The 12,261-nt window shown below is 48.5% G+C and overlaps 1 protein-coding gene across 6 annotated transcripts in view; it reads left to right on the forward strand.

Annotated features, from left to right (window-relative positions):
* Positions 1–12,261, forward strand: part of CASKIN1 (CASK interacting protein 1) — a 411,436-nt gene that overhangs the window by 178,826 nt on the left and 220,349 nt on the right. The gene's annotated exons all lie outside the window — the stretch shown is intronic.

Genomic DNA, 12,261 nt, shown 5'->3' on the forward strand with positions numbered 1-12,261 from the left:
ATATCTGCCCAGGGATAGAGGAAAGGGAAGAAGACTGCAGCAGGCAGCCCATTCCCAGGAACAGAAGCGTTCCACCGCTTCTGACAAGCTCTCAGCATGACGCTGAGACCGTACAGGACCCCTGGATCCTACAAGTAGTATCCCAGGGGTACAGATTGGAATGTCGCGACGTTTCCCCTTCGCAGGCTCCTGAAGTCTGCTTTACCAAGGTCTCCCTCCGACAAGGAGGCAGTATGGGAAAAAATTCACGAGCTGTATTCCCAGCAGGTGATAATTAAATTACCCCTCCTACAACAAGAAAAGGGGTATTATTCCACACTATATTGTGGTACTGAAGCCAGAAGGCTAGGTGAGACCTATTCTAAATCTAAAAAAATTTGAACACTTACAAAGGTTCAAATCAAGATGGAGTCACTCAGAGCAGTGATAACGAACCGGGAAGAAGGGGACTATCTGGTGTCCCGAGACATCAGGGATGCTTACCTCCATGTCCCAAATTTGCTCTTATCACTAAGGGTACCTCAGGTTCGTGGTACAGAAATGTCACTATCAGTTTCAGACGCTGCCGTTTGGATTGTCTACGGCACCCCGGGTCTTTACCAAGGTAATGGCCGAAATGATGGTTCTTCTTCGAAGAAAAGGCGTCTTAATTATCCCTTACTTGGACGATCTCCTGATAAGGGCAAAGTCCAGGGAACAGTTGGAGGTCGGAGTAGCACTATCTCGGATACTGTTACAACAGCAGGGGTGGATTCTAAATATTCCAAAATCGCAGCTGATCCCGACAACAAGTCTCCTGTGCTTAGGGATGATTCTGGACACAGTCCAGAAAAAGGTGTTTCTCCCGGAAGAGAAAGCCAGGGAGTTATCCGAGCTAGTCAGGAACCTCCTAAAATCAGTGCATCATTGCACAAGGGCCATGGTAAAAAAATGGTGACTTCCTTCGAAGCAATTCCAGTCGGCAGATTTCATGCAAGAACTTTTCAGTGGGATCTGCTGGACAAATGGTCCGGATCGCATCTTCAGATGCATCAGCGGATAACCCTATATCCAAGGACAAGGGTGTCTCTCCTGTGGTGGTTACAGAGTGCTCATCTTCTAGAGGGCCGCAGATTCGGCATTCAGTTTTGGATGTTGGTGACCACGGAGGCCAGCCCGAGAGGCTGGGGAGCAGTCACACAAGAAAAAAATTTCCAGGGAGTGTGATCAAGTCTGGAGATTTTTCTCCACATAAATATAGCTAAGGGTAAAATTATAATGCTCTAAGCTTAGCAAGACCTCTGCTTCAAGGTCAGCCGGTATTGATCCAGTGGGATAAAACATCACGGCAGTCGCCCACGTAAATAGACAGGGCGGCACAAGAAGCAGGAGGGCAGTGGCAAAAACTGCAAGGACTTTTCGCTGGGCGGAAAATCATGTGATAGCACTGTCAGCAGTGTTTCATTCCGGGAATGGAAACTGGGAAGCAGACTTCCTCAGTAGGCACGACCTCCACCCGGCAGAGTGGGAACTTCATGGGGAAGTTTTCCACATAATTGTAAACCGTTGGGAATTACCAAAGGTGGACATGATGGCGTCCCGTCTGAACAAAAAACGGGACAGGTATTGCGCCAGGTTAAGAGACCCTCAGGCAATAGCTGTGGACGTTCTGGTAACACCGTGGGTGTATCAGTCGGTGTATGTGTTCCATCCTCTGCTTTTCATACCTAAGGTACTGAGAATTATAAGACGTAGAGGAGTAAGAACTATACTCATGGCTCCGGATTGGCCAAGAAGGACTTGGTACCCGGAACTTCAAGAGATGCTCACAGAGGACTTATGGCCTCTGCCGCTAAGAAGGGACTTGTTTCAGCAAGTACCATGTCTGTTCCAAGACTTACCGCAGCTGCGTTTGACGGCATGGCGGTGGAACGCCGGATCCTAAGGGAAAAGGCATTCAGGAAGAGGTCATTCCTACCCTGGTCAAAGCCAGAAAGGAGGTGACCGCACAACATTATCACCACATGTGGCGAAAATATGTTGCGTGGTGTGAGGCCAGTAAGGCCCCACGAAGAAATTTCAACTCGGTCGATTCCTGCATTTCTTGCAAACAGGAGTGTCTATGGGCCTCAAATTGGGGTCCATTAAGGTTCAAATTTCGGCCCTGTCGATTTTTCTTCCAGAAAGAATTGGCTTCAGTTCCTGAAGTCCAGAAGTTTGTCAAGGGAGTATTGCATATACAACCCCCTTTTGTGCCTCCAGTGGCACTGTGGGATCTCAACGTAGTTCTGGGATTCCTCAAAACACATTGGTTTAAAACCAGTCAAATCTGTGGATTTGAAGCATCTCACATGAAAAGTGAACATGCTCTTGGACCTGGCCTGGACCAGGCGAGTGTCAAATTGGTGGTTTTTTTCTCAAAAAAGCCCATATCTGTTTGTCCATTCGGACAGGGCAGAGCTGCGGACTCGTCCCCAGTTCTCTCCCTAAGGTGGTGTCAGTGTTTCACCTGAACCAGCTTATTGGGGTGTCTTGCGCCTACTAGGGACTTGGAGGACTCCAAGTTGCTAGATGTGGTCAGGGCCCTCAAAATATAGGTTCCAGGACGGCTGGAGTCAGGAAAACTGACTTGCTGTTATCCTGTATGCACCCAACAAACTGGGTGCTCTTGCTTTTAAGCAGACTTTTGCTAGTTGGATGTGTAATACAATTCAGCTTGCACATTCTGTGGCAGGCCTGCCACAGCCAAAATATGTAAATGCCCATTCCACAAGGAAGGTGGGCTCATCTTGGGCGGCTGCCCGAGGGGTCTCGGCTTTACAACTTTGCCGAGCGGCTATTTAGTCAGGGGCAAACACGTTTGTAAAATCCTACAAATTTGATACCCTGGCTAAGGAGGACCTGGAGTTCTCTCATTCGGTGCTGCAGAGTCATCCGCACTCTCCCGCCCGTTTGGGAGCTTTGGTATAATCCCCATGGTCCTTTCAGGAACCCCAGCATCCACTAGGACGATAGAGAAAATAAGAATTTACTTACCGATAATTCTATTTCTCGGAGTCCGTAGTGGATGCTGGGCGCCCATCCCAAGTGCGGATTATCTGCATTACTTGTACATAGTTACAAAAATCGGGTTATTATTGTTGTGAGCCATCCTTTCAGAGGCTCCGCTGTTATCATACTGTTAACTGGGTTCAGATCACAGGTTGTACAGTGTGATTGGTGTGGCTGGTATGAGTCTTACCCGGGATTCATAAATCCTTCCTTATTGTGTACGCTCGTCCGGGCACAGTACCTAACTGAGGCTTGGAGTAGGGTCATAGGGGGAGGAGCCAGTGCACACCACCTGATCCTAAAGCTTTACTTTTTGTGCCCTGTCTCCTGCGGAGCCGCTATTCCCCATGGTCCTTTCAGGAACCCCAGCATCCACTACGGACTCCGAGAAATAGAATTATCGGTAAGTAAATTCTTATTTTTGAACTTTTTCATACTTTACAATCCACATGGACTACAATTGGGAATAGTAACCTGTGCCGAGCGCAGCGAAGCACCTTGCCCGCCATGCGAGGGGACACGGTGCACTAATTGGGGTTCCCGGTAACTTTACGAAGAAAACGACACCAAACCCCACCAAAAAAAACTCATGTTGACCTTTTTTCCATGTCGACCTTGTTCATGTCGACCTAATGACGGTGTCGACCTATTTCAGGTGTCGAACTATTCACTGTTGACCAATAGTGGTCAACCTACTGACTGTCGACCTAAGTGTGGTCGACCCTATGATCCACGACCGTGCAGATGTGGCCATAGGCGTGTGGATGGGACCTTAGTACAGCAAGGGCTTTTTGTGGGCGTGTGCAACTAAAATGGCCGAAGGAAAATCGCGAACATAGCTGGCTAGAGGGTTCTGCCGTGCGCGTGCCTTAGCCCTAATGTAAGTTGATTGTCACAAATGTTTAAAACACACCCATTTATACACACACAGACAGACTCCTGCAGCTGAGTTGTAAAAGTCTCTTTATTCTACAAGGCACACTCGTTTTACACAAATAAAGGGCTCATTCCAATTGGGTGCGAGTTGCCGCACCATATCAACGCTGGCAACTGCACCGCATCTCACACCCATCGTGGACCGGTTGCAGCTAGAATTCGCACAAAAGTGCTCTCAGCTATGGGGCAGTATTGAGCGAGTTCAGCCTGCTGTTGCCAAGCTAACTCGTGGGTGTGAGAAACTCGCGGCTTATCGGATTGACCCCAAAGAATGCTTCACACTCAGTTGGGTAACAGGAAGCCGGCTCATACTGTAGATTTTAAGTGTAGCATCTGCCGCATCTGACCAAGGTATGTGAAGAGGAGGGAGCCGCGGCTAAAAGGTTGCGTATGCAACCAATTCTAAATTGGTCGCAAAAATGCAGCAATTTTCTGCAGCACTTATATGTTTAATGTTTATCCTGGAATGCAGGACGTGGATATTTATTGCGTGTGCTGTGCACAGTGCAAGCTGAGGATCTCATGATCATCACAGACGGTGTGGGTTAGGCAAGGTGGGTTGCAGGGATACTTCAGGGTAAAGAGAGTTGCTTGGAAATGTTGAAATTAATTTTCAAGAAAAATATTGAAAAAGTATTTGTTGTGTCCTCGAGGGGCGAGTAGTTATGGAACTTTCCCAGACGTCACAGAATTTACCAACCTTACATTCTCTATCATGAGAATTTTCCAACCAGTCTATTCTAAATACTATAGATAGAATATTTTTTGTTTAAACAATGACAAAGGAGGTATTCCTAGTTGGATTCAAACAGTGTTTTATTTAGCACTTCACTCATGGCAAGAAGAAACCTCTGGCCAGAGACTCTGGGCACGAGGTAATATTCCCAGTGTAGCCCAAGCTGCATTAAAAGGTAGGTAACCAAATGCTCTAGGACAAAACGTCTAACCTGAAGGCAAAGGGACCTTACCAGGGGACAAGCCCAGAAACAATAAAACAGGTCTGCTTATTGCTCCTGACAATGAAATCCTCAGTGCAGACTAATATATGTTCTGTGGTATATGTTTAAAAAAAGCCCCCTGTTTGAGCTAGCAGACATGAGGAAGCAGGACTCCACCAGAGCTACTAGCCAATTGTCAGTTGTTAAAATGATGCAGCCATTGGGGCAGCCCTGTTCTGATATACCCATAGTTTAGTTGTGTTGGGTTCGAAAAGCTGGGGCTGCAGGCGATCAAAATACATACTGCGGCATGGTGAGAATGCTGACGGGGGGAAGATAAGTATACTTACCTTTCCCCAATGGACCCCTATCCCCACCTCCCCTCAGCCTAACCCTAACCCTCTCCGGTGGTACCTAAACCTAACCCTCCCCCTCATCCCCCCACCATCCCTGCAGCATAACCCTACCCCCTACACCCCCCCCCCCCCCATGGAGGTGCCTAACCTGCATCCCTGCAGCATAAACCTATGCCCCCACCCCCGCAGCCTAGCCCTAACCCTCCCCTTCTTTTCTTTTTGTAATCGATCTAAAATTTGTGAAATTACAACACATTTTTGTACCCATTGGTTTGTCACCAGTTCATGTCTAGTGGCCAGTTGGAAATATATGTGTTCTGTTACATATGGTGGCATGGTTCACAATGGTGGCAGGTAAAGTTGGAATTAAGGGCCTGTTCATGTTTGTAAGTAAACGAAAAAAGCAAGCAACTGGGCAAAGCCATGATGCACTGCAGGTGGGGCAGATGTAACATGTGCAGAGAGAGTTAGATGTCCAAGGTTTTATACATCTCTCCCCTGAAGAGTGGACAGAAGTATTGTCTGAACCAATATTTTTGAGATGTACTACTTGAGTACCAAGCGTGTAGCACGTAGACACTATGGGGTAAATTTACTAAAGCTTCTGTCAGATGCTGTCTATCATTTCTCTATTGCCTTTTACAAAAGGATAAACAGCATCTGATTGGTTGCTATGGACAACATCACCAATTCTCTGTTTTAGATGCTTTAGTAAATTCATCCCCTAGGGCAGGCATGTCCAAACTGCGACCCTCCAGCTGTTGTGAAACTACATATCCCAGCATGCCCTGACACAGTTTTGCGGTCAGAGAATGCTAAAGCTGTGTCAGGGCATGCTGGGATGTGTAGTTTCTCAACAGCTGGAGGGCCGCAGTTTGGACATGCCTGCCCTAGGGTGTATTTCAATTATTTTTCACCCCTGTAGCTTCTGTCTAAAGTGACCGGGAGATATTCAATTGCTAGGACGCCCAGCCTATGCTGTGTGCTGTGTAAAGTGGCATTTCCAGTGCAAACTACTGGGCTGCTACAGTGAGGGTGCCCAAGTGGCCCCGAAAGTCCTACTTTAGATGGATTTGTGCTTGCACCTCCAGAGGATGCGAGCAGGAATCCACAATAAGTGATGGGCACCCAAAAACAATTGAATAGCTCCCGGTCCCTTTAGACGGGAGCTATGGGCATGCAAAACAATTTAATTCCCCCTCTAGGGCAAGTGTAGATGTACATAGCTACTAATCAGATTCTAGCTTTCATTTTATAAGAATATACTAGATAAGTGATAGCTACAGTACAATCTCCACTGTCCGGTATGGAAGGTTTGATGAATCTCCTCAATAAACACCTAGGGGTAAATTTACTAAGATGGGAGTTCTATTTAAGATGGGATGTTGCCAATAGCAGCCAATCAGATTCCAGGTATTATCTTCTAGAAGGTGCTAGATAAATGAGAAGTAGAATCTGATTGGTTGCCATGGGCAACATCCCATCTTAAATAGAACTCCCATCTTAGTAAATTTACCCCCTAGTCCAGGCCTGGCCAACCTGTGGCTCTCCAGCTGTTGTTAAACTACACATCCCAGCATGCCTTGCCACAGTTTTAGCATTCCCTAATAGTAAAAACTGCGGCAAAGCATGCTGGGACTTGTAGTTTCACAACAGCTGGAGAGCCACAGGTTGGCCAGGCCTGCCCTAGTCGGTGATATACACTCACACATATTAACAGAGCTTTCTCTGACGTCCTAGTGGATGCTGGGAACTCCGTAAGGACCATGGGGAATAGCGGGCTCCGAAGGAGGCTGGGCACTCTAGAAAGATTTATGACTACCTGGTGTGCACTGGCTCCTCCCACTATGACCCTCCTCCAAGCCTCAGTTAGATCTTGTGCCCGGCCGAGGTTGGATGCACACTAGGGGCTCTCCTGAGCCCTTAGAAAGAAAGTATAGATTTAGGTTTTTTATTTTCAGTGAGACCTGCTGGCAACAGGCTCACTGCAGCGAGGGACTAAGGGGAGAAGAAGCGAACTCGCCTGCTTGCAGCCGGATTGGGCTTCTTAGGCTACTGGACACCATTAGCTCCAGAGGGATCGACCGCAGGCCCAGTCCTTGGTGTTCGGTCCCGGAGCCGCGCCGCCGTCCCCCTTACAGAGCCAGAAGCAAGAAGAGGTCCGGAAAATCGGCGGCAGAAGACATCAGTCTTCACCAAGGTAGCGCACAGCACTGCAGCTGTGCGCCATTGCTCCTCATACACACTTCACACTCCGGTCACTGAGGGTGCAGGGCGCTGGGGGGGGGCGCCCTGAGAAGCAATAATAACACCTTGGCTGGCAAAAATACCACAATATATAGCCCCAGAGGCTATATATGTGGAAAATACCCCTGCCAGAATCCAGAAAAAAAGCGGGAGAATAGTCCGCGGAAAAGGGGCGGAGCTATCTCCCACAGCACACTGGCGCCATTTCTCCTTCACAGATCCGCTGGAAGGAAGCTCCCTGGCTCTCCCCTGCAGTCTACACTACAGAACAGGGTTAAAACAGAGAGGGGGGGGGGCACTAAATTTAGGCGCAGTATAAATTATATAAAAGCAGCTATAGGGGACATAACTCAGTTAGTCCCTGCATTATATAGCGCTCTGGTGTGTGCTGGCATACTCTCACTCTGTCCCCCCAAAGGGCTTTTGTGGGTCCTGTCCTCATTGGAGCATTCCTTGTGTGTGTGCGGTGTGTCGGTACGGCTGTGTCGACATTTTTGATGAGGAGACTTATGTGGAGGCGGAGCAGATGCCGATAAATAAGATGTCGCCCCTGTGGGCCGACACCAGAGTGGATGGATAGGTGGAAGGTATTAACCGACAGTGTCAACTCCTTACATAAAAGGCTGGATGACGTAACAGCTATGGGACAGCCGGCTTCTCAGCCTGCGCCTGCCCAGACGTCTCAAAGGCCATCAACGCTCCCTCAGATGGCAGACACAGATGTCGACACGGAGTCTGACTCCAGTGTCGACGAGGTTGAGACATATACACAATCCACTAGGAACATCCGTTACATGATCCCGGCAATATAAAATGTGTTACACATTTCTGACATTAACCCAAGTACCACTAAAAACAAAGGGTTTTATGTGTAGGGAGAAAAAGCAGGCAGTGTTTTGTTCCCCCATCAAATGAGTGAATGAAGTGTGAAAAAGCGTGGGTTTCCCCGATAAGAAACTGGTAATTTCTAACAAGTTACTGATGGAGTACCCTTTCCCGCCAGAGGATAAGTTACGCTGGGAGATATCCCCTAGGGTGGATAAGGCGCTCACACGTTTGTCAAGGTGGCACTGCCGTCTTAGGATACGGCCACTTTGAAGGTACCTGCTGATAAATAGCAGGAGGCTATCCTGAAGTCTGTATTTACACACTCAGGTACTAGACTGAGACCTGCAGACTGCTGCAGCGTGGTCTGTACCCCTTTCAAACAGGGATACTATTTTGCGAACATAAGACGTTGTCTTATATATGAGGGATGCACAGAGGAATATTTTGCCGGCTGGCATCCTGAATTATTGCAATGTCCATTCTGTCAGGAGGGTATTGGAGACCCGACACTGGACAGGTGATGCTGACTTTAAAAGGCACATAGAGCCTTATAAGGGTGAGGAATTGGTTGGGGATGGTCTCTGGGACCTCGTATCCACAGCAACAGCTGGGATGAAAATATTTTACCTCAGGTTTCCTCACAGCCTAAGAAAAGCACTGTATTATCAGGTACAGTCCTTTCGGCTTCAAAAAAGCAGGCGGGTCAAACGAGGGAAGAGGGAAAAAGCTGCACCAGCAGCCTGTTCCCAGAATCAAAATTCTTCCCCTGCTTCCTCTGAGTCCACCGCATGACGCGGGGGCTCCACAGGCGTAGCCAGGTACGGTGGGGGGCCGCCTCAAAAATTTCAGCGATCAGTGGGCTCGCTCACAGGTGGATCCCTGGATCCTTCAAGTAATATCTCAGGGGTACAAGCTGGAAGTCGAGGCGTCTCCCCCCCGCCGTTTACTCAAATCTGCCTTGCCGACAACTCCCTCAGGCAGGGAGGCTGTGCTAGAGGCAATTCACAAGCTGTATTCCCAGCAGGTGATAGTCAAGGTGCCCCTACTTCAACAAGGACGGGGTTACTATTCCACACTGTTTGTGGTACCGAAACCAGCCGGTTCGGTGAGACCCATTTTAAAATGGAAATCCTTGAACACTTACATAACAAAGTTCAAGATGGAATCGCTCAGGGCGGTTATTGCAAGCCTGGACGAGGGGGATTACATGGTATCCCTGGACATCAAGGATGCTTACCTGCATGTCCCTATTTACCTTCCTCACCAGGAGTACCTCAGATTGTGGTACAGGATTGCCATTACCAATTCCAGACACTACCGTTTGGAATGTCCACGGCACCGAGGGTGTTTACCAAGGTAATGGCAGAAATGATGATACTCCTTCAAAAAAAGGGAGTTTTTATTTATCCCATACTTGGACGATCTCCTTATAAAGGCAAGGTCCAGGGAGCAGTTACTGGTCGGAGTAGCACTATCTCAGGAGGTGCTACAACAGCATGGCGGGATTCTGAACATTCCTAAGTCACAGCTGGTTCCTTCCACTCGCTTACTGTTCCTGGGGATGATTTTGGACACAGAACAGAAAAAAGTGTTTCTCCCGCAGGAGAAAGCCAAGGAGCTGTCATCTCTAGTCAGAGACCTCCTAAAACCAAAAAGGGTATCGGTGCATCGTTGCACACGAGTCCTGGGAAAAATGGTGGCTTCATACGAAGCAATTCCATTCGGCAGGTTCCATGCGAGGACCTTCCAGTGGGACCTCTTGGATAAGTGGTCGGGATCGCATCTTCAAATGCATCAAATGATAACCCTGTCTCCAAGGACCAGGGTGTCTCTACTGTGGTGGCTGCAGGGTGCTCATCTTCTAGAGGGCCGCAGTTTCGGCATACAGGACTGGGTCCTGGTGACCACGGATGCCAGCCTTCGAGGCTGGGGAGCAGTCACACAGGGAAGAAACTTACAGGGCCTATGGTCAAGTCAGGAGACTTCCCTACATATAAATTCTGGAACTGAGGGCCATTTACAATGCCCTAAGTCAGGCAAGACCCCTGCTTCAAAACCAGCCGGTACTGATACAGTCAGACAACCTCACGGCAGTCGCCCATGTGAACCGACAGGGCGGCACAAGAAGCAGGATGGCAATGGCAGAAGCCACAAGGATTCTCCGATGCAGACTTCCTCAGCAGACACGTCCTACACCCGGGAGAGTGGGGACTTCATCCAGAAGTCTTCCTGCTGTTGGTAAACCGTTGGGAAAGGCCACAGGTGGACATGATGGCGTCCCGCCTCAACAAAAAGCTAAAGAGATATTGCGCCAGGTCAAGGGACCCTCAGGCGATAGCTGTGGACGCTCTAGTGACACCGTGGGTGTACCAGTCGGTTTATGTGTTCCCTCCTCTGCCTCTCATACCAAAGGTACTGAGAATAATAAGATGGCGAGGAGTAAGAACGATACTCGTGGTTCCGGATTGGCCAAGAAGGGCTTGGTACCCGGAACTTCAGAAAATGATATCAGAGGACCCATGGCCTCTGCCGCTCAGACAGGACCTGCTTCAGCAGGGGCCCTGTCTGTTCCAAGACTTACCGCGGCTGCGTTTGACGGCATGGCGATTGAACGCCGGATCCTGAAGGAAAAGGGTATTCCGGAAGAAGTCATTCCTACGCTTATTAAAGCCAGGAAAGATGTTACGGCAAAGCATTATCACCGCATATGGCGGAAATATGTTGCATGGTGCGAGGCCAAAAAGGCCCCAACAGAGGAATTTCCTCTAGGTCGATTTCTACATTTCCTGCAAGCAGGAGTGAATATGGGCCTAAATCTAGGCTCCATTAAAGTACAGATCTCGGCTCTGTCGATTTTCTTTCAAAAAGAACTAGCTTCAGTACCTGAAGTTCAGACATTGTGAAAGGAGTGCTGCATATTCAGCCCCCGTTTGTGCCCCCTGTGGCACATTGGGATCTCAACGTGGTGTTGAGTTTTTTCTTAAAATCACATTGGTTTGAGCCACTAAAAACCGTGGATCTAAAATATCTCACGTGGAAAGTGGTCATGTTGTTGGCCTTGGCTTCGGCCAGGCGAGTGTCAGAATTGGCGGCTTTATCATGTAAAAGCCCTTATCTGATTTTCCATATGGATAGGGCAGAATTGAGGACTCGTCCCCAATTTCTCCCTAAGGTGGTGTCAGCGTTTCACCTGAACCAGCCTATTGTGGTGCCGGCGGCTACTAGTGAATTGGAGGACTCCAAGTTGCTAGACGTTGTCAGGGCCCTGAAAATATATGTTTCCAGGACGGCTGGAGTCAGAAACTCTGACTCGCTGTTTATCCTGTATGCACCCAACAAGCTGGGTGCTCCTGCTTCTAAGCAGTCTATTGCTCGCTGGATTTGTAGTACAATTCAGCTTGCACATTCTGTGGCAGGTATACAACAGCCAAAATCTGTAAATGCCCATTTCTCAAGGAAGGTGGGCTCATCTTGGGCGGCTGCCCGAGGGGTCTCGGCTTTACAACTTTGCCGAGCAGATACTTGGTCAGGGGCAAACACGTTTGCAAAATTCTACAAATTTTATACCCTGGCTGAGGAGGACCTGGAGTTCTCTCATTCGGTGCTACAGAGTCATCCGCACTCTCCCGCCCGTTTGGGAGCTTTGGTATAACCCCCATGGTCCTTACGGAGTTCCCAGCATCCACTAGGACGTCAGAGAAAATAAGAATTTACTCACCGGTAATTCTATTTCTCGTAGTCCGTAGTGGATGCTGGGCGCCCATCCCAAGTGCGGATTGTCTGCAATACTTGTAAATAGTTATTGTTAGCTAAAGGGTTATTGTTGAGCCATCTGTTGAGAGGCTCAGTTGTTTTCATACTGTCAAACTGGATATAGTATCACGAGTTGTACGGTGTGATTGGTGTAGCTGGTAAGAGTCTTACCC

Source organism: Pseudophryne corroboree, chromosome 7 (genome assembly GCF_028390025.1).
Source record: "Pseudophryne corroboree isolate aPseCor3 chromosome 7, aPseCor3.hap2, whole genome shotgun sequence".
NCBI lineage: Eukaryota > Metazoa > Chordata > Amphibia > Anura > Myobatrachidae > Pseudophryne > Pseudophryne corroboree.